Here is a 23,483-nt window from a genome sequence, read left to right as displayed (position 1 = left end):
CTCTCCCAAGATTGTGCAACATGTTCATGATCAAGTTGCTTAAAATTCATGATATCATTACGGAGAGAGATAATCTTAGCCGGCGGAAAATACTTGGATATATAAGGATCTTTGCACTTATCCCAAGAATCAATACTATTTTTGGGCAAAGACGAAAACCAAGTTTTTGCTCGATCTCGCAACAAGAAAGGGAAAAACTTCAATTTAATCACATCATTATCCACATCTTTCTTATTTTGCATATCGCAAAGCTCAATGAAGCTATTAAGATGGGATGCGGCATCTTCACTAGGAAGGCCGAAAAATTGATCTTTCATAACAAGATTCAGCAAAGTGGCATTGATTTCGTATGACTCCGCACTAGTGGCGGGAGCAATCGGAGTACTAATAAAATCATTATTATTAGTATTCGAGAAGTCACGAAGTTTGGTGTTTTCAGTCATGGTGACTTTAGCAAGCAAACAAGCACGCAAGCGAACAAAGAGCAAGCAAGAGAAAAAGGCAAACGAAAAAGGCAAACGAAGAAAAGGGCAAATCTTTTTGTAAATTTTTGTTTTTCAAAAGTGGGGGAGAGGAAAACGAGAGGCAAAAAAGTAAATGCAAAAGATGAGTTTGCAACATTTACTTGGATGAGTTCTTGACTTGATCCTCCCCGGCAACGGCACCAGAAATTCTTGTGCTGCGGCGACAAAAATCTTATGTCGTCTCTTGAGCTCGCATTGGTTTTTCCCTTGAAGAGGAAAGAGCGATGCAGCATAGGAGCAGTAAGTATTTCCCTCAGTTTGAGAACCAAGGTATCAATCCAGTAGGAGAATCTCGTTAAGTCCAGAGTACATGCGCAAACACAAAAGAGCTTGCACCCAACGCTATGAAGGGGTTGTCAATCCCTTCAAGATTGATTGCAAAGTGAGATCTGAAGGCGGAAAGTGCAACAAAGCAAAGTGAGATCTAAGGCAATGATCATACATATAGGCATCACGTCCGAGACAAGTAGACCGATACTTTCTGCATCTACTACTATTACTCCACACATCGACCGCTATCCAGCATGCATCTAGTGTATTGAGTTCATGATGAACAGAGTAACACCTTAAGCAAGATGACGTGATGTAGAGGGATAAACTCAACCCAATGATGAAAACCCCATATTTTTACCCTTGATAGCAACAACACGATGCGTGCCTCGCTACCCCTTCTGTCACTGGGTGAGGTCACCGCACGGTATGAACCCAAAACCAAGACTTCTCCCATTGCAAGAATCATAGATCAAGCTGGCCAGACAAAACCCACAACTCGAAGAGAATTACAAGGATATGAAATCATGCATATAAGAGATCAGAAGAAACTCACATAAGATTCATAGATAATCTGATCATAAATCCACAATTCATCGGATCTCGACAAACACACCGCAAAAGAAGATTACATCGGATAGATCTTCATGAAGATCATGGAGAACTTTGTATTCAAGATCCAAGAGAGAGAAGAAGCCATCTAGCTACTAGCTATGGACCCGTAGGTCTATGGTGAACTACTCACGCATCATCGGAGAGGTCATGGTGTTGATGAAGAAGCCCTCCGTATCCGAATCCCCCCTCCGACAGGGCACCAGAACGTGCCCCAGATGGGATCTTGCGGAGACAGAAGCTTGCGGCAGCGGAAAAGTACTTTCGATGATCTCCTGATTTTTTCTGGGATTTTACGGAATATATAGGTGAAAGACCTAGGGCAGGAGAGCCATGGGGAGCTCACAAGCCTGCTAGCCCCCCCCCCCAGGTCGGGCCTGGTGGGCTTGTGACCTCCTCCGAGGTTCCCTGCCTTGGTTCTCAAGTCTCCTGCGTGTCTTATGTTATGGAAAAAATCATTCCGCAGGTTTTATTCCGTTTGGACTCCGTTTAAAATCCTCCTCTGAAAAGGGTCGAAAACACGGAAAAAAGAGGAACTGGCACTTGGCACTTAGTTAACAAGTTAGTCCCAAAAAAGATATAAAAGGCATACAAAACGTCCAAAGTTTGACAAGATAATAGCATGAAACCATCAGAAATTATAGATACGTTGGAGACATATAAGGCCCTTGCTGATGGTGCTGGTCCAAAAATAGAGCCACTTGCGGGGCAACTCGGGGGATGTCTATCCGGCCACCGTACGTAGTGCTCATCTGTCGTGTCCTAAGAATGAGATGCGCGGCTCCTATCGGGATCGTCGACACGTCGGGCGGCCTTGCTAGATTAGTTTAACCTTTGACGAATGTCTTGTGCATCTGGATTCCGGTGATGCTTTGGGTAATATCAGAGTTGAGGTTTTCCACTAAGGAGTCCGACGAGATCGCGAGTTTCGTGATCAAGGATTTCTATGCAGCATGTGGTAATTTGTGATGGATTAGTTGGAGCATCCCTGCAAGGTTAAATCTTTCGGAAAGCCGTGCCCGTGGTTATGTGGCAACGTGGAAACTTTGCTTAACACTGGTTCTAGATAACTTGAAGTTAACTTAATAAAAACTTGCCAACTGTGTGCGTAACCGTGACTATCTCTTTCGTGAGCTCCTTCTTCGATCGAGGACACGGTGGGGTTATGTCTGACGTAGGTAGGTGATCAGGATCATTCATTTGGTCACCAGTGGTTCACAACCGCTATGTGAGCGCGTTGATTGTTCATTTGGAGTTTCTTCTTCCTCTTCTTCATCGATCTAGGATGGGTTCCAGGCCGGCAGCCTGGGATAGCAAGGATGGACATCGTTCTTGTTTTCTCGTTTGTTTTCGTCCGTAGTCGGATCTGCTCTTCTTCGTGATGATTATGTATTGTACTGGTGTGACTCTGATGTAGCTTGTGGCAAGTGTAAGCCAATTCCATATACTCTTCTCTTCAGTACATGTACTTGTAACGATATCCATTCTTGCGAAACGACAAGATGCGCTTCTATCCCTAACGAGGCCCTCGTGCCAAATTAAGGATAGGGTCGCATCTTGGGCGTTACAAGTTGGTATCAGAGCAGTACCGACCTAGGAGCCCCCTTGATTGATCGAACTTGGTCGAGTCGAGTCTAGCGAAAAACTACTTTGAGTCTAGTTATATATCGAAGAGTATGATTCTTTTCTCTCCTCTTCTATGCTCTGGTGAGGAATCTTGACGTAATAATTTAAATCTACTCCTCTTCTCACTCCAAATTTTTTTAGGATCACGCGGATATTTTTGGAATCTATATGATGTCGATGTGACGGAGTTCTGTCTTGGTGCCTCCTGTCTGACTTGATTTCTTCCGGGGAGTTGAGCTTCAGGGGATTCTCGAGCACATCGTTATCATTCAGATTTCTTAGTATCTCAGGACAAAGGATGTTCGAAATTGCTTCAATACTAGTAATGGCGAGAGGAGTCCGTCTTCCCCAGTACTGGTGCAGAGAGTTCCGGATGTATCACCATACTTTGTATCATTGTGATTACGAGTGTCTGAGATAGATGAAGTTTCGAGTTTCTGGTTATGTGTTGACGGATGTGATACACTGGACGGGTTAGTATAGGAGTTGTGTGATATATTACTCCTTGTATCAGTGGACCAGATTGCATGACTAGATATTTCGGGAGTCCTTAGGTGGGAATTCAAGTAGTTTCTTATAGGACAATCTTCCAACAAATGCATGATGTTAGGTTGGGGTTCGACATCTAGTGGATTCATTTGTTCACGGTCGACTTACAGCGGTTCTCATTGTGTCTTAAAGAGTCCTTGTAGCTTGCTACGACTCGGGGACGCTTCGTATGTCGTGTGCACTGCCTTGCACAGGATGGCTACTGTAAGGTTCAAGCCCATGCGATCCTGTCCACAAAAATATCGAACGAAATCTCTCTCATGAGTTTGTTCTGGCTAATTTGCAAGCCTCACCTCTTGTTTTGTTAGAATATGGTAATTCAAGTTGCTTCGATGTCAAGTGGTGATTTCATATCTTTCCTAAGTGGTGTTCTCATATTATTATGAGAGTGCAAATTCTTTTGCTCTATCAATTGTCATATCAATTCCTTTTCAACCAGAGTCATCGTGTCAATTCTTTTCAACATGTGTGCTTCTCTTCACTGACTTTCATCCTCTCCAATTTTGCAAGATCAATCTCTCATTTCTTTCTGGAGTTCGTCTCATCTGTCCCAAGTTATCTTTGTTTTTCCTGCCCTCCCACCCTTTTCTTCAATGTTTCATTCATCATCCAAGTACTTGTATAGTCAGTGATGCTTCCACTATCTCTTCTTCCTTTTGTAGCCGGTGGTTCATTATGAAGATTCTCAGGAACTTCGTGTTCATATTTATTCAATCTTGTTGTCTTTTCTGGTGAATTCAGTTCAAGAAATCTGTGTTCCTCATATCATTTTCATCCTTTAAATTCTTTCCCATGTTGGAGATTCTTATCAGCCTATCTTCTTTATTCAGTTATCTCTATTCTATCCGGAGCGTTGAAGTTATCAAAGAAGTTCTTGTTTTCAATTCTTTCAATTATTTCGAGATGCTAACCTCATCAGGTTTTCTTTTTACCGGTGCAATATCTCTTGATTAAAAATCTTTTCAACGGTGGTTTCTTTGAGTGGGCCCATAACCCAAAGGTTCTTTCCCAGGATCTTATTCGGCTATTGTAATCTTTTCCGGAGATCTCTCATTCTTTTCAACTATGACGTAAGTATGAATCCCATCAGTCATATTCCTTCTCCAAGATCTATTCGAATTAATTCTCATATTTCGCTCAACCTTTATTCTTCATTATTCCGGAGTGTCTCAGTTATTCTTGATGGTGTTCTCCTCATCTTTTCCAGCTTGGAAGACCGAAGAAGTGTTTCTCTCAAGTTCTGTCCATTCTTTTGAAGATTGTCATCTCAGCTTCGTGTCATCCTTTCAATTGTTGTTAATCATGAGTATTCCTTCCATATCTAACCGGTGCATTCTGTGTTGTGTGCATTTTTCGATCCTCCAAAGGCCATCATTTCAGAAGATTCTTCGTTCTCAGCTTTCAGCTTTCATCCTCAATTCTTCTCAAGTGTTGTCTCTTCGTTCGTCTCTCAATTATTTGGTGTCTTGTTTAAGTTCTTTCTCTCAGGTGGCTCATGATCTCTTCATTCTCATGTATCTCCATTAATTCTTGGTATTCCCATTCAATCCAATTCTTACCGGTGTCTCCTTCAAGACTTCTTCAAGTTTGTGCTCATATCTCTCCTCAATCATTTCTAGAAGAATAACGGTATGCTAAATCTGTTGCTTGTCATCAATTAAACTTGATGAAGGATAAGCATAACATAATTCTTATTCTTGCTTCATCAAATGGTTTCAATTCTTCTTCCGGAGTGGCTCGTGATATCAATTCTTTGTCTCAAGGTGTTCTTCAAGAATTTGTGGTAGTAGTTCTCAATTTCTTCTTCGTTCGTTTCTTCCATGATCTAGTTTATATTCTCGTGTTCCAGAGTTGTGGTGATGTTGCTCATTTGGGTCAATCATGTTGTTCTATCAAGATCATGGTGTTCCCTTGTTCTATTTAGTTGTTTGTTGTGAATTGTATCAAGGTATGTCCATCTTATCGAATTTTTGTCCCCTTTTCCTACCGAAGTGCTGCCGAAATTTTCCGTGAATTCTTTCTTGTTTCTCATATCATTCCTCATCTCTTCGCAACTTTCAAGGATCGTTGGTTTCACTCGTCTATCAAATAAGCAACTAAGTTTATCTATTGCTCTTGCTTTCTCATCCTCTTCCCCTTTCATTCTTGGATCTCGGGTCGAGATCCTCTTGTAGTGTAGGAGAGTTGTGACAGCCCGAGACCGACGTTCCACAAGATTCCCCCTTTATTCCTTTTTCGCCGTGAGGTGAATATGTGTGTTGATGCTTGTTTCCGGTTTCCTTCGTATCGATCGAGTTCCGCAAGCGTGTCGGATTGTGAGCGCCCGTTCGACTACATCGGTTCGTCTGCTTCACGGAGTCGTTCTTCCTCCAAGCGGGATCTCAGGCAAGATGACCGTTTCCCCAGATACCATTACTATTATTGCCATGCTAGTTTTTACCATTTCTATCGATTATGTCTCGTTGCCTACCACCTGTTAACTATCAGCCTTTCAACATTGCCATGAAAACCTTCAACCTGTTCACCACCTAGCAAACCACTGATTGGCTATGTTACCACTTGCTTTACCATGTGTTAGCGTTGCTAGTTGCAGGTGCAATTGCTTCCATGTGATAACATGGGTTCCTTGTTATATCACCATATTAAATGCTATTTAATTTAATGCACCTATATACTTGGTAAAAGGTGGAAGGCTTGGCCTTTCTAGCCTGGTGTTTTGTTCCACCTTTGCCCCCTTAGTTTCGCCTACCTGTGTTATGTTCCATAACTAAGCGCTCCTAAAACGATTGGGGTTGTTATGGGGACCCCCTTGATAATTCATTTTAGATTAAAGTTGGTCTGGCAAGGCCCAACATTGGTACTACATTTCCCCAACATAATAATTTTGTTAATACTGAAAGCATAGGGCGTCATGAACCCGAGGAGTAATTTTACATAATACAGGGAGGGCCAGTGCTCATGGTGCTAGTCCAAAAAAAGAGCCACTTGCGTGGCCACCCGGGGCAACTCGGGGGATGTCTATCCGGCCACCGTACGTAGTGCTCATCCGCCGTGTCCTGAGAACGAGATACACGGCTCCTATCAGGATCGTCGACACGTGGGGCGGCCTTGGTGGATTAGTTTTACCTTTGACGAATGTCTTGTGCATCGGGATTCAGGTGATGCTTTGGGTAATCTCAGAGTTCAGGTTTTCCACTAAGGAATCCGACGAGATCGCGAGTTTCGTGATCAAGGATTTCTATGCGGCTTGTGGTAATTTGTGATGGATTAGTTGGAGCACCCTTGCAGGGTTAAATCCTTCGGAAAGTCGTGCCCGCGGTTATGTGGCAATGTGGAAACTTTGTTTAACACTGGTTCTAGATAACTTGAAGTTAACTTAATTAAAACTTGCCAACTGAGTGCGTAACCGTGACTGTCTCTTTCATGAGCTCCTTCTCCGATCGAGGACTCGATGGGGTTATGTCTGACGTAGGTAGGTGTTCAGGATCATTCATTTGGTCACCAGTAGTTCACGACCGCTATGCGTAGGTCTTCCCCCTCTTTATTCTTGTACTCGTAAGTTAGCCACCTCACATATGCTTAGTCGTTTGCTGCAGCCTTACCACTTAACCATACCTCACCTATGAAGCTTTGCTAGTCTTGATACCTTTGGAAATGAGATTGCTGAGTCCCTTGTGGCTCACAGATTACTACAACACCAGTTGCAGGTACAGGTAATGGTTACTTGACGCGAGTGCGTTGATTGTTCATTTGGAGTTGCTTCTTCTTCCTCTTCTTCATCGATCTAGGATGGGTTCCAGGCCGGCAGCCTGGGATAGCAAGGATGGACGTCGTTCTTGTTTTCTCGTTTGTTTTCGTTCGTAGTCGGACCCTTCTCTTCTTCATGATGATTATGTATTGTACTGGTGTGACTCTGATGTAGCTTGACGCGAGTGTAAGCCAATTCCATATACTCTTCTCTTCAGTACATGTACTTGTAACGATATCCATTCTTGCCAAACGACGAGATGCACTTCTATCCCTGACGAGGCCCTCGTGCCAAACTAAGGATAGGGTCGCATCTTGGGTGTTACAGCAACCTCCCTCTCTTGACCACCTGGCCTATTCTACACAACCACCGCAACCCATCGAGCCAACCTCTCCGATCGGAGTGGTCGGATCGCAGTCCAATGGCTCGAAAACGGAGCAAAACTGCTAACCCTAGCCCTGTTTTTCCTATTTATAGACCCTCAGGCAACAAACCCGAGTCTCCACCTCGGGATCCGCACCACAGCCACCTCCTCCTCTCTCCTCGGCTGCCAGGGGGCCGCTAGGCCCATCCGAGGCCCGCCCGGGCCCAAACCAGCACCGCCGCCAGCGCGAGGCGCAGCTTGATACATCTCCAAGGTATCTATAATTTTTGATGGTTTCAAGCTATCATCTTGTTAAACTTTGGATGTTTTGCATGCTTCTTATTTATTTTCTAGGACTAACTTATTAACTCAGTGCCAAGTGCGAGTTCCTGTTGTTTCCATGTTTTTGACCCCTTTCAGAGGAGATTTTGAAACGGAGTCCAAACAGAAGAAAATCCCCGAAAAGATTTTTTTTGGAACGGAAGAAGATCAGAGAACTTGGGAGCCAAGCCAGAAGAGCCCCAAGGCCCCCCACAAGCCCCCACCCCGCGGCCAGGGGGCCGCGTCATCCAGACTTGTGGGCCCCCTGGAGGTCCCCTGACCTAGATCTTTCGCTTATATAATCCCATAATTCTAGAAAAAATCAAGAGACAATCGCCATCGCTTTTCCACCGCCGCAAGCTTCTGTCTCCGCAAGATCTCATCTGGGGCACGTCCTGGTGCCCTGCCGGAGGGGGGATTCGGACACGGAGGGCGTCTTCATCAACACCATGACCTCTTCGATGATGCGTGAGTAGTTCACCATAGACCTACGGGTCCATAGCTAGTAACTAGATGGCTTCTTCTCTCTCTTGGATCTTCAATACAAAGTTCTCCATGATCTTCATGGAGATCTATCCGATGTAATCTTCTTTTGTGGTGTGTTTGTCGAGATCTGATGAATTGTGGATTTATGATCAGATTATCTATGAATCTTATTTGAGTTCTTCTGATCTCTCTTATGCATGATTTCATATCCTTGTAATTCTCTTCGAGTTGTGGGTTTTGTCTGGCCAACTAGATCTATGATTCTTGCAATGGGAGAAGTGCTTGGTTTTGGGTTCATACCGTGCGGTGACCTCACCCAGTGACAGAAGGGGTAGCGAGGCACGCATCATGCTGTTGCCATCAAGGGTAAAAATATGGGGTTTTCATCATTGGTTTGAGATTATCCCTCTACATCATGTCATCTTGCTTAAAGCGTTACTCTGTTCTTCATGAACTCAATACACTAGATGCATGCTGGATAGCGGTCGATGTGTGGAGTAATACTAGTAGATGCAGAAAGTATCGGTCTACTTGTCTCGGACGTGATGCCTATATGCATGATTATTGCCTTAGATATCGTCATGACTTTGCGTGGTTCTATCAATTGCTCGACAGTAATTTGTTCACCCACCGTAATACTTGCTATTTTGAGAGAAGCCTCTAGTGAACACTATGGCCCCCGGGGTCTACTCCACACCATATTTTCAGCCTTACACTTTTTCCTTCGTTGAACTTTCCGCCTTCAGATCTCACTTTGCAAACAATCTTGAAGGGATTGACAACCCCTTTGAAGCGTTGGGTGCAAGCTTGTTTGTGTTTGCGCACGTACTCTGGACTTGACGAGACCCTCCTTCTGGATCGATACCTTGGTTCTCAAACTGAGGGAAATACTTACTGCTCCTGTGCTGCATCACCCTTTCCTCTTCAAGGGAAGAACCAACGCAAGCCCAGCCTCTATCAACATGTCAACTTCTGGCGCTGTTGTCTGTGGGATAGCAGAAGAATTTCTGGCGCCGTTGCCGGGGAGGATCAAGTCAAGAACTCATCCAAGTAGGTGTCGCAAACTCATCTCTTGCATTTACTTTGTTTGCCAGTTGCCTCTCGTTTTCCTCTCCCCCACTTCACCAATTTGCTTTTTTCGTTTGCCTTTTTTCGTTTGCCTTTTTTGTTCGCCCTTTTCTCTAGCTTGTCTTTCCTTTGCTTGAGTGTTATGTGCCTTCAATATGCTTGCATCTTCGCTTGCTGAAAATCTATTGATATGGATCCTCACCCACTTGCTAATCTCTTTAAGAGATCCACTTATGTGGAACCAATTTCTAGTGAGTTGAGTGCACTTGACTTTCTCTATGGAGTTTTGCTTGAGATGCGTGAATCTGAAAATCATAATGAAGAAATTTATGAAGTGATTCACGAGGCTCCTTGAATGAAAAGCATGATTGCAATGGTTTCACTATAAATTCTATTAGTGACAATCATGCTAAAACTATGCAAAACCCTAAGCTTGGGGATGCTAGTTTTGCTATGTCCACTACTTCTTGCAATGATATTTGCAATAATATTGAAAGTGGGTTTGGAGAAGTCATGACTTTAGTTGATGATAGTTCCACTATTTTTGAAGAGCGTCAACTTTGCATGCATGTGGATCTTGAAAAGAATATCCTTTGTGATAGCTATTTTGTTGAATTCGAATATGATCCCACATGTAATTGCTATGAGAGAGGAAAATATTGTGGTAGAAACTTTCATGTTACCAAATTACCTCTCGTTATGTTGAGATTGCTATTGTCTCTTTCTTCTTCCTTGCATTTGGTAACTATTAGTTGTCTTGCCAATTTGTTCTCCTATAAAATGCCTATGCATAGGAAGTATGTTAGACTTTGATGTGATTTTCACATGCTTTATGATGCTCTCGCTGTGCTTCAATTCTTGTCTTTTGTGTGAGCATCATTGATTTATCTATGCCTAGCTAAGGGCGTTAAACAATAGCGCTTGTTGGGAGGCAACCCAATGAATTCATATTTTTCTTTCTGTTTTGTTGCGTCCACACTTTCATAATTCTGTTGTGATTGTGTTTTTTGTGTTTCTTTTTGTGTTTGAGCCAAGCAAAACCTTTATGACTAGTCTTGGTAATGGTTGTCTGATCCTGCTGGAAAAAGACAGAAACTTTTCGCTCACGAGATGATTTTTCATTTTTATTCAGAAAGAGATTTTGAGTTGATTCTTTTTGCTGCTGATTGATATGCTTTTTTCTCAGGACGTCGTAATTGTTCAGATTTTTTGAGGTACCAGAAGTATACGCAGTATACAGATTCCTACATAGTGGTCTGTTTTTGACAGATTTTGTTTTTGTTTAGTTGGTTGCTTGGTTTGATGAGACTATGGTTAGTACCAGGGGGTACTAGCCATGGAAAAGTGAGAATACAGTAGACCAACACCAATATAGATGGAATTCAAGTTTGCTACAGTACCAAAAGAAGTGGTAGTTTGTTTTCTTGTCCTAATGTTATCACAAGTTTCTGTTTAAGTTTTGTGTTGTGAAGTTTTCAAGTTTTGGATGATGTTCTCATGAACAAAGAGATAAGGAGTGGAAATAGCTCAAGCTTGGGGATGCCCAAGGCATCCCAAGCCAAATTCAAGGAAACCAAAAAGCCTAAGCTTGGGGATGCCCCGGGAAGGCATCCCCTCATTCGTCTTCAATCCATCGGTAACATTACTTGGAGCTATATTTTTATTCACCACATGATATGTATTTTTGCTTGGAGAGTCTTGTATCGTAGGAGTCTTTTCCTTTTGTTGTGTCACAATAATCCTTGCTGTACACCTTTTTGAGAGAGAGACATGCACTCATCGTGATTTTTCTAGAATGCTCATAGTGCTTCACTTATATCTTTTGAGCTAGATACTTTTGCTCTTGTGCTTCACTTATATCTTTAGAGCACGGCGGTGCGTGATTTGGTAGTTTGCTTATGCTATGAAAGTAGTCCCAAATGTGCTAGGTACCCAAAGAGGATGCAAAAATCTCCATCTTCATGTGCACTGAGTAGAAAGAGAAGTTTCGATTCCTCTCCATTAGTTTTGAGACGTGGATTCGGTAATATTGAGAGTTATGTTAGTAGGGTGTTGTGAATCTAGAAATACTTGTGTTGAAGTTAGTGATTCCCGTAGCATGCACATATGGTGAACCACTATGTTAGGAAGTCGGAGCATAATTGATCTATTGATTGTCATCCTTTGTGTTGAGGTCGGGATCACGCGATGGTTTACACGTACCAACCCTTCCCCTCGGAGTGTGCGTTTAGCACTTTGTTTCGATTACTAATAAAAACTTTCGCAATAAGTATGTGAGTTCTTCATGACTAATGTGATCCCATGGTATAGATGCACTTTCACCTTCCACCATTGCTAGCCTCTCTAGTGCCCCGCAATTATCGTCAGTGCACAAACCCACCAAATTCCTTCCTCAAAACAGCCACCATATCTGCCTACTATGGCATTTTCATAGCCATTCCGATATATATTGCCATGCAACTCTCACCGTTCCGTCTCATGACTTGTGCCGTCACTCTCATATTGCCATTTCATGATCGTAAGATAGCTAGCGAGATGTTTCAACGTCATACGCCATGCTAGATCGTTGCACATCCCGGTACACTGCCGGAGGCATTTCCTATGGAGTCATCATCATTGTGATCTTTGAGCTGTGAGTAAATAAAAGTGTGATGATCATCATTATTAGAGAATTCCTCCATGTGAGGAAATAAAAAAAAGAGGCCAAAGAGCCCAAAAACAAAAAAAAAGAAAACAAAAGAAAAAAAGAGGCCTAAGAGCCCAAATGAAAAAAAAAAGAGAACGGACAATGCTACTATCTTTTTCCACACTTGTGCTTCATGATAGCACCATGTTCTTCATGATTGAGAGCTTCTTGCTTTGTCACTACCATATGCTAGTGGGAATCTTCATTATATAACTTGGCTTGTATATTCCAATGATGGGCTTCCTCAAAATTGCCCTAGGTCTTCGTGAGCAAGCAAGTTGGATGCACACCGACTAGTTTTCCTTTTGAGCTTTCACATACTTATAGCTCTAGTGCATCCTTTGTATGGCAATCCCTGCTCATTCACATTGATATCTATTAATTGGCATCTCCATAGCCTATTGATACGCCGAATCAGTGTGACCATCTCCTCCTTTTTGTCTCGCAACCACCATCACACTCTATTCCACCTATAGTGCTATATACATGGCTTGCGCTCATGTATTGTGTGATAGTTATAAAAGGTTTGAGAAAGTAAGAGTGTGAAAACAATTACTAGGCCAATTCCGGGGTTGTGCATGATTTACATTAGTTGTGTAAGGATGATGGAGCATAGCCAGACTATATGATTTTGTAGGGATAACTTTCTTTGGCCTTGTTATTTTGAAAGTGCATGATTACTTTGCTAGTTTGTTTGAAGTATTATTGTTTTCATGGTAATAGCAAACTATTGTTTTGAATCTTACGGATCTGAACATTCATGCCACGTGAAAGAAGTTGCAAAGGACAACTATGCTAGGTAGCATTCCACATCAAAAATTCATTCTTTAGCACTTCCCTACTCGAGGACGAGCAGGAGTTAAGCTTGGGGATGCTTGATACGTCTCCAACGTATCTATAATTTTTGATGGTTTCATGCTATTATCTTGTTAAACTTTGGAGGTTTTGCATGCTTTTTATTTATTTTCTGGGACTAACTTATTAACTCAGTGCCAAGTGCCAGTTCCTGTTTTTTCCATGTTTTTGACCCCTTTCAGAGGATATTTTGAAACGGAGTCCAAACGGAAGAAAATCCCGGAAAATATTTTTTTTGGAACGGAAGAAGATCGTAGAACTTGGGAGCCAAGACAGAAGAGCCCTAGGGGCCCCACAAGCCCCCACCCCGTGGCCAGGGGGTCGCGCCATCCAGGCTTGTGGGCCCCCTGGAGGTCCCCTGACCTAGATCTTTCACCTATATAATCCCATAAATTCCAAAAAAAAACAAGAGACAATTGCCATCGCTTTTCCGCCGCCGCAAGCTTCTGTCTCCGCAAGATCTCATCTGGGGCACGTTCTGGTGCCCTGCCGGAGGGGGATTCGGACACGGAGGGCTTCTTCATCAACACCATGACCACTCCAATGATGCGTGAGTAGTTCACCATAGACCTACGGGTCCATAGCTAGTAACTAGATGGCTTCTTCTCTCTCTTGGATCTTTAATACAAAGTTCTCCATGATCTTCATGGATATCTATCCGATGTAATCTTCTTTTGCGATGTGATTGTCGAGATCCGATGAATTGTGGATTTATGATCAGATTATCTATGAATCTTATTTGAGTTTCTTCTGATCTCTCTTGTGCATGATTTCATATCCTTGTAATTCTCTTCGAGTTGTGGGTTTTGTCTGGCAACTAGATCTATGATTCTTGCAATGGGAGAAGTGCTTGGTTTTGGGTTCATACCGTGTGGTGACCTCACCCAGTGACAGAAGGGGTAGCGAGGCACGCATCGTGTTGTTGCCATCAAGGGTAAAAAGATGGGGTTTTCATCATTGGTTTGAGATTATCCCTCTACATCATGTCATCTTGCTTAAAGCGTTACTCCGTTCGTCATGAACTCAATACACTAGATGCATGCTGGATAGCGGTCGATGTGTGGAGTAATAGTAGTAGATGCAGAAAGTATCGGTCTATTTGTCTCGGACGTGATGCCTATATGCATGATCATTGCCTTAGATATCGTCATGACTTTGCGCGGTTCTATCAATTGCTCGACAGTAATTTGTTCACCCACCGTAATACTTGCTATTTTGAGAGAAGCCTCTAGTGAACACTATGGCCCCCAGGGTCTACTCCACACCATATTTTCAGCCTTACACTTTTTACTTCGTTGAACTTTCCGCCTTCAGATCTCACTTTGCAAACAATCTTGAAGGGATTGACAACCCCTTTGAAGCGTTGGGTGCAAGCTTGTTTGTGTTTGCGCAGGTACTCTGGACTTGACGAGACCCTCCTTTTGGATCGATACCTTGGTTCTCAAACTAAGGGAAATAATTACTGCTCATGTGCTGCATCACCCTTTCCTCTTCAAGGGAAGAACTAACGCAAGCCCAGCCTCTGTCAACATGTCAACTTCTGGCGCTGTTGTCTGTGGGATAGCACAGCTCCCCTGCACCCTCGACCAAATTGGCTCCTCCCGAGTCTGCCCGGGCGACCCAACCAGCGAGCTCGTCGGGAGCCGCCGTCCCCGCCAAGCTGCACCCCGCCGGATCCCCGTCGTAGACCACCGGTCGTCGCGCCACCTAGCGCCGGTGCTCGCCGCCTCCTCGGCCGAGCCTCGCCAGCCCCAAGCACCGTCGGTCGGAGCTCCATGGCAGCCAAGCCAGCCACCGGGTCAACCGCCATCAGCCGCAGCCGCCCTGATCCGGCCGGATCTGGCCAGATCCGGCCCGGGGGAACCCATCCCCACCGCGTCCTTCGCCAGACCTCGCCTCGATGACCGGCCAGCCCAGCCGCCGGCGAACCTTGCTTCCTGCGGGAGGAGCACGAAGGCCCGAGCCGCAGCGCCTCAGAAGCCTGGGCCGTCTCGCCCCGTTGGGCCAGAAAGCCGGCCCGGTCGCTCGCCCGACCGGCCAAGCGCGCACCCGCCCACCTCGCCTCCCCAACCTTCGGCCCACTCCAACTTCAGATCCGGCCCGAGGCCGCGAGGTGAGCTGCTTCCCCTTTTTCCTATATGACGCCCCAAGCGACGTTTAGATATTTTCTGCATGTGCTCTGTTTAGGCCCGCAGTAGCAGATTTGGCCCATATTAGTTTTTTCGAGTTCGATAATTTTATGTATTACGAGGGATTTCAGAAGAAAAAAACACATATTTTTAAAACGGCCGTAACTTTTAATCCGTGCGTCGGATCGCAGCAAGTTACATATGTTAAACGTGTAGATTTTCGCGTAGAATAATATTTTCCAACTCCCATGCATATTTAAAACTGTTTAGCATGTTGTTTGCTTTGGTTTGCGTGTCGACGTGTTAGAAATGATTTATGTCGTAGTTAATTAATGGTAGCTCCATTGGAGATGAGCCATATATGTAAATGGACGAGAACGATGAGTAGAATCACGTGAACCACTTTTTTGCCGTTAATAAAGATAAATTGCGGCTAGGATAGATCTGGACAGATTACAAAGTTAACGCGTGGGGTCATTTCGGAGATGTTATATGTCGTTTCCGGCCTCATTTAAAATGCCTAGATAGGTAGTCTATTTCTGCTTCACTCCTTGCCATGTTTAACAACATTTAATGTTGTCATGTACCTAAACGAGAGTGAATTAAATAATTCATATATAGAGTTTCGTCAATATGCAACTTGTTGCATATTGAGCTTCATTAATGTGTAGTGTTTGATTGTGCAAATTTCCATGACATGCCTTATGTAATTTAATCTGTTCATGCATCATATTAGGTTGTGCATCATGTCGTTTATGTGGTGGTGATATCGTGTGTTGATTCTTGTTTTCGGTTTGCTTCGTCTCGATAGATTTTCGCAAGCGTGTCGGAATGTGAGGATCTGTTCGACTACGTCGGTTCGTCTGCTTCACGGAGTCATTCTTCTTCCAAGCAGGATCTCAGGCAAGATGATCATTTCCCTAGATACCATTACCATCATTGCCATGCTAGTTGTTTCATTTCTATCGCTATGTCTTGTTGCCTACCACTTGTTAAATCAGACTCTCAACATTGCCATGAAACCTTCAACCTTCTACAACCTAGCAAACCACTGATTGTCTATATTACCGCTTGCTTTGACATGAGCACAATGATGTTATATGTCGTTTCCGGCCTCATTTAAAATGCCTAGATAGGTAGTCTATTTGTGCTTCACCCCTTGCAATGTTTAACAACATTTAATATTGTCGTGTACCTAAACGGTAGTGAACTAAATAATTCGTATGTGGAGTTTCGTCAATATGCAACTTGTTGCATATTGAGCTTCACTTAATGTGTAGTGTTTGATTGTGTGAATTGTCATTCCATGTCTTGCATAATTTCAACCGTTCATGCATCATATTAGGCTGTGCATCATGTCCTGTATGTGGTGGTGATATCGTGTGTTGACTCTTGTTTTTGGTTTGCTCTGTCTCGATAGAGTTCTGCAAGTGTGTCGGAATGTGAGGATCTGTTCGACTATGTTGGTTCATGTGCTTCATAGAGTCATTCTTCTTCCAAGCAGGATCTCAGGCAAGATGATCATTTCCCTAGATACCATTACTATCATTGCCATGCTAGTTGTTTTGTTTCTATCGCTATGTCTCGTTGCCTACCACCTGTTAAATGTCAGACTCTCAACATTGCCATGAAACCCTCAACCTTCTACAACCTAGCAAACCACTGATTGGTTATGTTATTGCTTGCTTAACCATTTGATAGTGTTGCCAGTTGCAGGTACAGGTAAAGAGTTACTTTGACGTGAGCGCGATGATTGTTCGATTTGGAGTTTCTTCTTCATCGATCTAGGTTGGGTTCTAGGTCGGCAGCCTAGGATAGCAAGGATGGACGTCGTTCTTTTATCATTTGTTTTCGACCATAGCCGTACCCTACTCTTCTTCATCGTGACTGTATCCTGTTGTATTGACGTGACTCTGATGTAGCTTGTAGCGAGTGTAAGGCAATTACATATACTCATCTATTATGTACATGTACTTGTAACGATATCCATTCTTGCGAAATGACGAGATGCGCTTTTATCCGTGTCGAGGCTCTCATGCCAAAATAAGGATAGGATCGCATCTTGGGCATTACAGTAATCTAAGGATTATCCTCACAGCTTCGCGAAAGTCTTATGTCCTCTATGCACCGCTCGGTGCGCCACCCCCTCCAGTGTCGTTTGCAGATGTTGTGAACATATGGCCATTGCTTTCTGATGACTAATTAATAGTTTAGTGGGCCATGTTGTACGACTTAGAATCGGGACTTCAAAAGCGTTTTGAACGTCATGGATCATATGACATATTCCAGGAGTTGAGATTAGTATTTCAAGATAATGCTCGGATTGAGAGGTATGGGGCATCTGATAAGTTCTTCGCGTGCAAGAGGGAGGAGAATAGTTCTGTCAGTGAGCACATAGTTAGAATGTTTGGCTACTACAACCGCTTGAATCGGTTGGGAGTTGAGCTTCCGCCCGAGACAGTCACTGACAAAGTTCTCGAGTCACTGCCACCTAGCTACAAGAGCTTCGTGATGAACTATAATATGCCATGGATGAACAAGTCAATCTCCGAGCTATTCGCGATGCTCAAACTCGTGGAAGTAGAAATCAAAAATGATCATTAAGTGTTGATGGTGAATAAAATCCCTAGTTTCAACAAAGGCAAGGGAACGAATGGAATCTTTAATAAGAATGGCAAGCAAGTTAGTTCTCCCATGAAGGAAATACAAAAGTTGTTTGGAGTCCCGGATGGTATCTGGGATATCACGAGGAGCTCCGGAATGGTCTGGGGGTAAATATTTATATATGGAAAGTCATATTTAGGGTTTCGAAGAAGTACTGGAATTTTTTGGTAGAGTACCAAGAAGGTTTCGGGGGTTCCACCATGGGGCCCAACAACCCAAGAAGGGCCCACATGGACCGGGTGGTGGGGCTATAGCCCACATGGGCTGGCTGCACCATTCCCCTAGGCACATATCGTTTATATCTAGAGATCGGATCTTATCGCTAAATTTAAAGAGTTGAATGTGGAGATAAGATGTTATCTTCATGTTTAAAGGGTTTTCTCCCTCGTGGTCGGACCTAGGAGGGTTTCGGATGCCCTCCCTTGCCATCTAGCCTATATATAGATGGGGGTACATGGGAGCAGCCAACCCTTCATCCTTGGCCATGGGCTCTCCCAACTCCTTCCACGTTTCTTCGATATGCGCTTGGTAAAGCCCTTCCGGAAATCAGCTGCCACCACCACCACCATGACATCGTGTTGGTTCAGATCTCATCTACCTATTCTCCCTCTCTTGCTGGATCAAGAAGGAGAATACGTCACCAAGCCAGACGTGTGCTAAACTCGGAGGTGCCACACATTCGGTGCTTGGATCGGACTGGATCGCGACGCGAGTACAACTATGTCAACCATGATCTGTAGAGTGTTAACGCTTTCGGTATACAAGGGTATGTAGACACCTCTCCCTCTCATTGCTAGCATGTCCACATAATAGATCTTGGTTGTTTCGTAGGAGAAAAATTGTTTCCAATGCAACGTTCCCCAGCACTATAACGATGATTAATATGGACATGATACTCATTTGTAAAAATAATTGGCAGTCATACAAAGATATGAGATGGCTATTTGACTCAATCTCTTGTTGTGCATTTCTAATAGCATCAACAAGATAATTCATTGCATACTCACACCATTTATATTCTTCTATGTAATCAGTCCTACACAGAGCTCCCTAATAATCAACAGTAGTGTAGTCATGTTTAAAAGAAGGTGTCCCCAAGTGACCCATAATAAATATTACATATGCTACCTTAAAGCATGCTTTTTCAACTTCGCTTGATAACTTGGCTTCAAACTATGAGAATCATTTCCAAGCATACCTATATTTTTTATCAAGAAGTCAATAGAAGCAGAAGTTGTCTTAGTGTCAATACCATGAATACTTCTATGCCCACAAGAAAACCCAAAAATTTTGTGCATATCTGGAGCATAGAATTTGAGTTTCCGGTCTTGAAACATCATAACACAGTGATCTTTCACATCTGTCCAGTTTACAACAAATGTACGAAACTTAAGATGAAACATTTTAATTGCACGTAGGTTCAACAACCCATCAAATTTGATTTCCCATAGCACAATTTTCTTGTATTCAATAAACCCATTCAAAACAACACAAACATGATCTAAAACATCATCATCATCAACAACAACAACAACAAAGCCTTTAGTCCCAAACAAGTTGGGGTAGGCTAGAGGAGAAACCCATAAGATCTCGCGACCAACTCATGGTTCTCGCACATGGATAGTAAGCTTCCATGCACCCCTGTCCATGGATAGTTCTTTGGTGATGCTCCAATCCTTTATATCTCTCTTTACAGACTCTTCCCATGTCAAGTTCGGTCTACCCCGACCTCTCTTGACATTATGAGCATGCTTTAGTCGTCGGGTATGCACTGGAGCTTCTAGAGGCCTGCGTTGAATATGCTCAAACCATCTCGCACGATGTTGTACAAGCTTCTCTTCAATTGGCGCTACCCGAACTCTATCTCGTATATCATCATTCCGGATTCGGTCCTTCCTTGTGTGGCTACACATCCATCTCAACATGCGCATATCCGCCACACCTAGCTGCTGCACATGTTGCCTTTTAGTGGGCCAACACTTAGCGCCATACAACATTGCGGGTCGAACCGCCTTCCTATAGAACTTGCCTTTTTAGATTTTGTGGCACTCTCTTGTCACAAAGAATGCTAGAAGCTTGGCGCCACTTCATCCATCCGGCTTTCATTGACCCCAAATAATGGAAGGTGTCCTTCTTAGGTACCACCTTCCCATCAAGGCTAACACCCCCTCCTCCTCCTGCTTAGTAGTACTGAAAGCACACCTCATGTACTCGGTCTTAGTCCTACTAAGTCTAAAACCTTTCGATTCCAAGGTTTGCCTCCATAACTCCAACTTCCTGTTGACCCCTGTCCGACTATCATCGGCTAGCACCACATCGTCCACAAAGAGCATACACCATGGGATATCTCCTTGTATATCCCTTGTGACCGCATCCATTACCAAGGCAAAAGGTTAAGGGCTCAAAGCTGACCCGTGATGCAGTCCTATCTAATCGGGAAGTCAACAGTGTCGCCATCGCTTGTTCGAACACTTGTCACAACATTATCATACATGTCCTTAATGAGGGTAATGTACTTTGTTGGGACTTTGTGTTTCTCCAAGGTCCACCACATAACATTCCACGGTATCTTATCATAGGCCTTCTCCAAGTAAATGAACACCATATGCAAGTCCTTCTTTTGCTCCCTATATATCTCCATAAGTTGTCGTACCAAGAAAATGGCTTCCATGGTCGACCTCCGAGACATGAAACCAAAATGATTTTGGGTCACACTTGTCATACTTCTTAAGCGATGCTCAATGAGTCTCTCCCATAGCTTCATTGTATGGCTCATCAATTTAATTCCCCAGTAATTAGTACAACTCTCAACATCTGCCTTGTTCTTGAAGATTGGTACTAATATATTTTGTCTCCATTCTTCTGGCATCTTGTTTGCTTGAAAAATGAGGTTGAAAAGTTTGGTTAGCCATATTATCGCTATGTCCCCAAGGCCTCTCCACACCTCAATGGGGATACAATCAGGGCCCCATCGCCTTGCCTCCTTTCATCCTCTTGAAAGCCTCCTTGACCTCCGACTCCTAGATTCCCTGCACAAAATGCCCGCTAGTATCATCAAAGGAGTCTTCCAGATCAATGATAGAGCTCTCACTCTCCCTTCAACACAAACATGATCAACCTTCAACAATTCAGAGTAACACTTGTCATCCACATTTTCTCTCCTTCGGTCATCTCCTTCAGTGAAATACTATCTTAAATCCCTTTTAAAAAATTTATGTACCACTTGTTGAATGACTTACTTATACGACATACTTTTGCACTAGAACATAAATGAAAACATACTTCTTAATACAAGTGAATTAATATAGAAAGTGATTTTTCACTATAGAAGTATATATTATTCACAAACTTAAATGTATGATCTTTCTATATATAGCCTTCTTATTATGTTCCTATATACTTTCACAAACTTAAATAACCTTTAAAAAAAGATTTCAGATTTACATTCCTCAAGTGTTTAACATTTTATTTTCATATTTCTCGTAAAGCTACAACACAGTATACGTGTGCTATAAATTTCTCTCTCATTAATTAACATAATCGCGTAAGTTTCCATGTTGAGAACGGAGATAGTCTCCAAGTTTTTTACTTTTAATATCCGGTCTATATAATCACGTCGTAGATTCGTAAACCCCGGCCCTACCATATTATTAGTTGTCCTAAGATCTATACCAAAAAAAATATTCCAACACATGCCCTTATAAGAACAACAAGCATAAAGTGGAATACACTTCTAAGATAACACGACAAGTATAAGACATATTGTACATGCCCTTATAAGAACAACAAGCATAAAGTGGAATACATGATTGACTAACCAGTGTTGGATAAGTGTATGTAATGTTGTGCCTTGTGCCTTTCAGTCGTTGCCGACAGGGCGCCGTCAGGTGGACGCGGTCGCCAACGCCAACCGGTTCCAGATCGAGCAGACCTTGGAGCCCCTCCCGACGCAGCCATACGGATCTGAGAACAAGGGCGCCTCCTTGGTGTGATTGCTGCATCCTGCCTGATGCCAGCGACCATGCGGCGGATCTCCTCGGCCAGTCCACCTCGGGATCCATGCCTCCCTGATGCGGGCGGTCGAGCTCCTGCTGATTCCCACCTCGACTCCTCTGTTCGCTCCTCCTCTTGGGCTTGGCCCTAGTGGTGCGGTCGATGGCCTCCCGCGTGTGTTTCTTTGCGTCGTCTGTGAGCTCCTACCTGACGTCCTCACTGCCGCCGCTGTCGCGCCCAGGCTCCGCTCCATAATTGGGACGCCGTTCGGGGCGTTGGTCCTGTGAGCGAGGCCGGGCGGAGCTCCCTCCCTAGGGCCCCTATGCCGGCCGTGGACTGGAGGACAGTCCCGCTTCGTTGGCAGGGCCATCCCTTCCGCACCACCAGATGCGCGACCCGGCTCCTTCCTGGCGCGGGGGGTGACGCACTGATGTCCTTCCCTCTTCGCGGCCCCCAAACTCTCGTGTACTGATGACCCTCTATGGCTGCTGCTACAACTGTGGGAGCGACAAGCACATCTGGCTTGCATGAACGAGATGCTCTGCGTCCGCTATGGTGGCTACGGCCACATCTCCAGGGGATGCACTCGGCGGCGGAGCAACTCGTACCCCTCGGATCCGCCTCACCCGGCGAGGCACCACCTACAGCCTACCCCGCCGCCCCCGGTCCCCTTAGTGCTCCCCCCACCTCCTCCGAGTCCGTTGCCGATGGGCCGGTGCGCCTGCTGCACCCTTGGGCGGAGGTGGCGTGGGCGCGGGTGCGATCGACATCTGTGGGCAGTGTCACGCGCTGGGCGTTCTGTGATCCTTTCGCTGATCCCCGCGGCGTTCGGACCAAAAAGACGAGATGGCTGAGGCCTGCTTCCTCGAGTCGTCTGCATCCCTCTGCTGGATGGAGGGTGAACTATTGAAGGCCGTGATGATCATCGCCTCGGTGACACGACAGAAGGATGATCTCGCACCAGTGGCTGCGGTGCTTCAGGTGGAGTTCGGTGTAGGCCCGAAGGATATGTACATCCGGTCGTAAACTTCGGAGGATTTTTTTTTGTGTGCTCTGCCGGTGTCAGGAGGACCGGGACCGGATGCTGGAGGCTGGGAGTTCGCCGGGGCCACGCTTCTCCCTCACGGTCACGTCGTGGCTCCGGCAGGCTCATGCGTCCATGGTCTCCCTTCTGTACGTGGTCCCGCTCTCGCTCCGCGGGGTGCCGACGGATGCCTCGTCGCTTGCTACGGCAACAAAAGTCATTCCCAGACAACGTCAGGAAATTCTTTTTACTACTTTTTTTGCTTGCGTCGGTTTTTTAAAGAGGAAAGGATGATGCAGCACAGGAGCAGTAAGTATTTTTCTCAGTTTAAGAACCAAGGTAACAATCCAGTAGGAGAATCTCGTCAAGTCAAGATTGATTGCAAAGTAAGATCTGAAGGCAGAAAGTTCAACGAAGTAAAAAGTGTAAAGCTGAAAATATTGTGTGGAGTAGACCCGGGGGTCATAGTGTTCACTAGAGGTTTCTCTCAAAATACAAAATATCACGGTGGGTGAACAAATTACTGTTAAACAATTGATAGAACCACGTAAATTCATGACGATA

General features: G+C 44.2%; 1 long non-coding RNA gene across 1 annotated transcript; it reads right to left on the bottom strand.

Annotated features, from left to right (window-relative positions):
* Positions 1-20,604: 20,604 nt before the first annotated feature.
* Positions 20,605-23,195, bottom strand: LOC123409881. The gene is made up of 2 exons (XR_006612926.1): positions 21,721-23,195; positions 20,605-20,931 (listed from the first exon to the last, which is right to left on the bottom strand). It is a non-coding gene; the product is annotated as an uncharacterized LOC123409881 (long non-coding RNA).
* Positions 23,196-23,483: the final 288 nt, after the last annotated feature.

Source organism: Hordeum vulgare, chromosome 7H (assembly GCF_904849725.1).
Source record: "Hordeum vulgare subsp. vulgare chromosome 7H, MorexV3_pseudomolecules_assembly, whole genome shotgun sequence".
Lineage (NCBI taxonomy): Eukaryota > Viridiplantae > Streptophyta > Magnoliopsida > Poales > Poaceae > Hordeum > Hordeum vulgare.
Note: the sequence above shows the minus strand (reverse complement) of the source record. Positions and strands in the feature narration are given on the sequence as shown.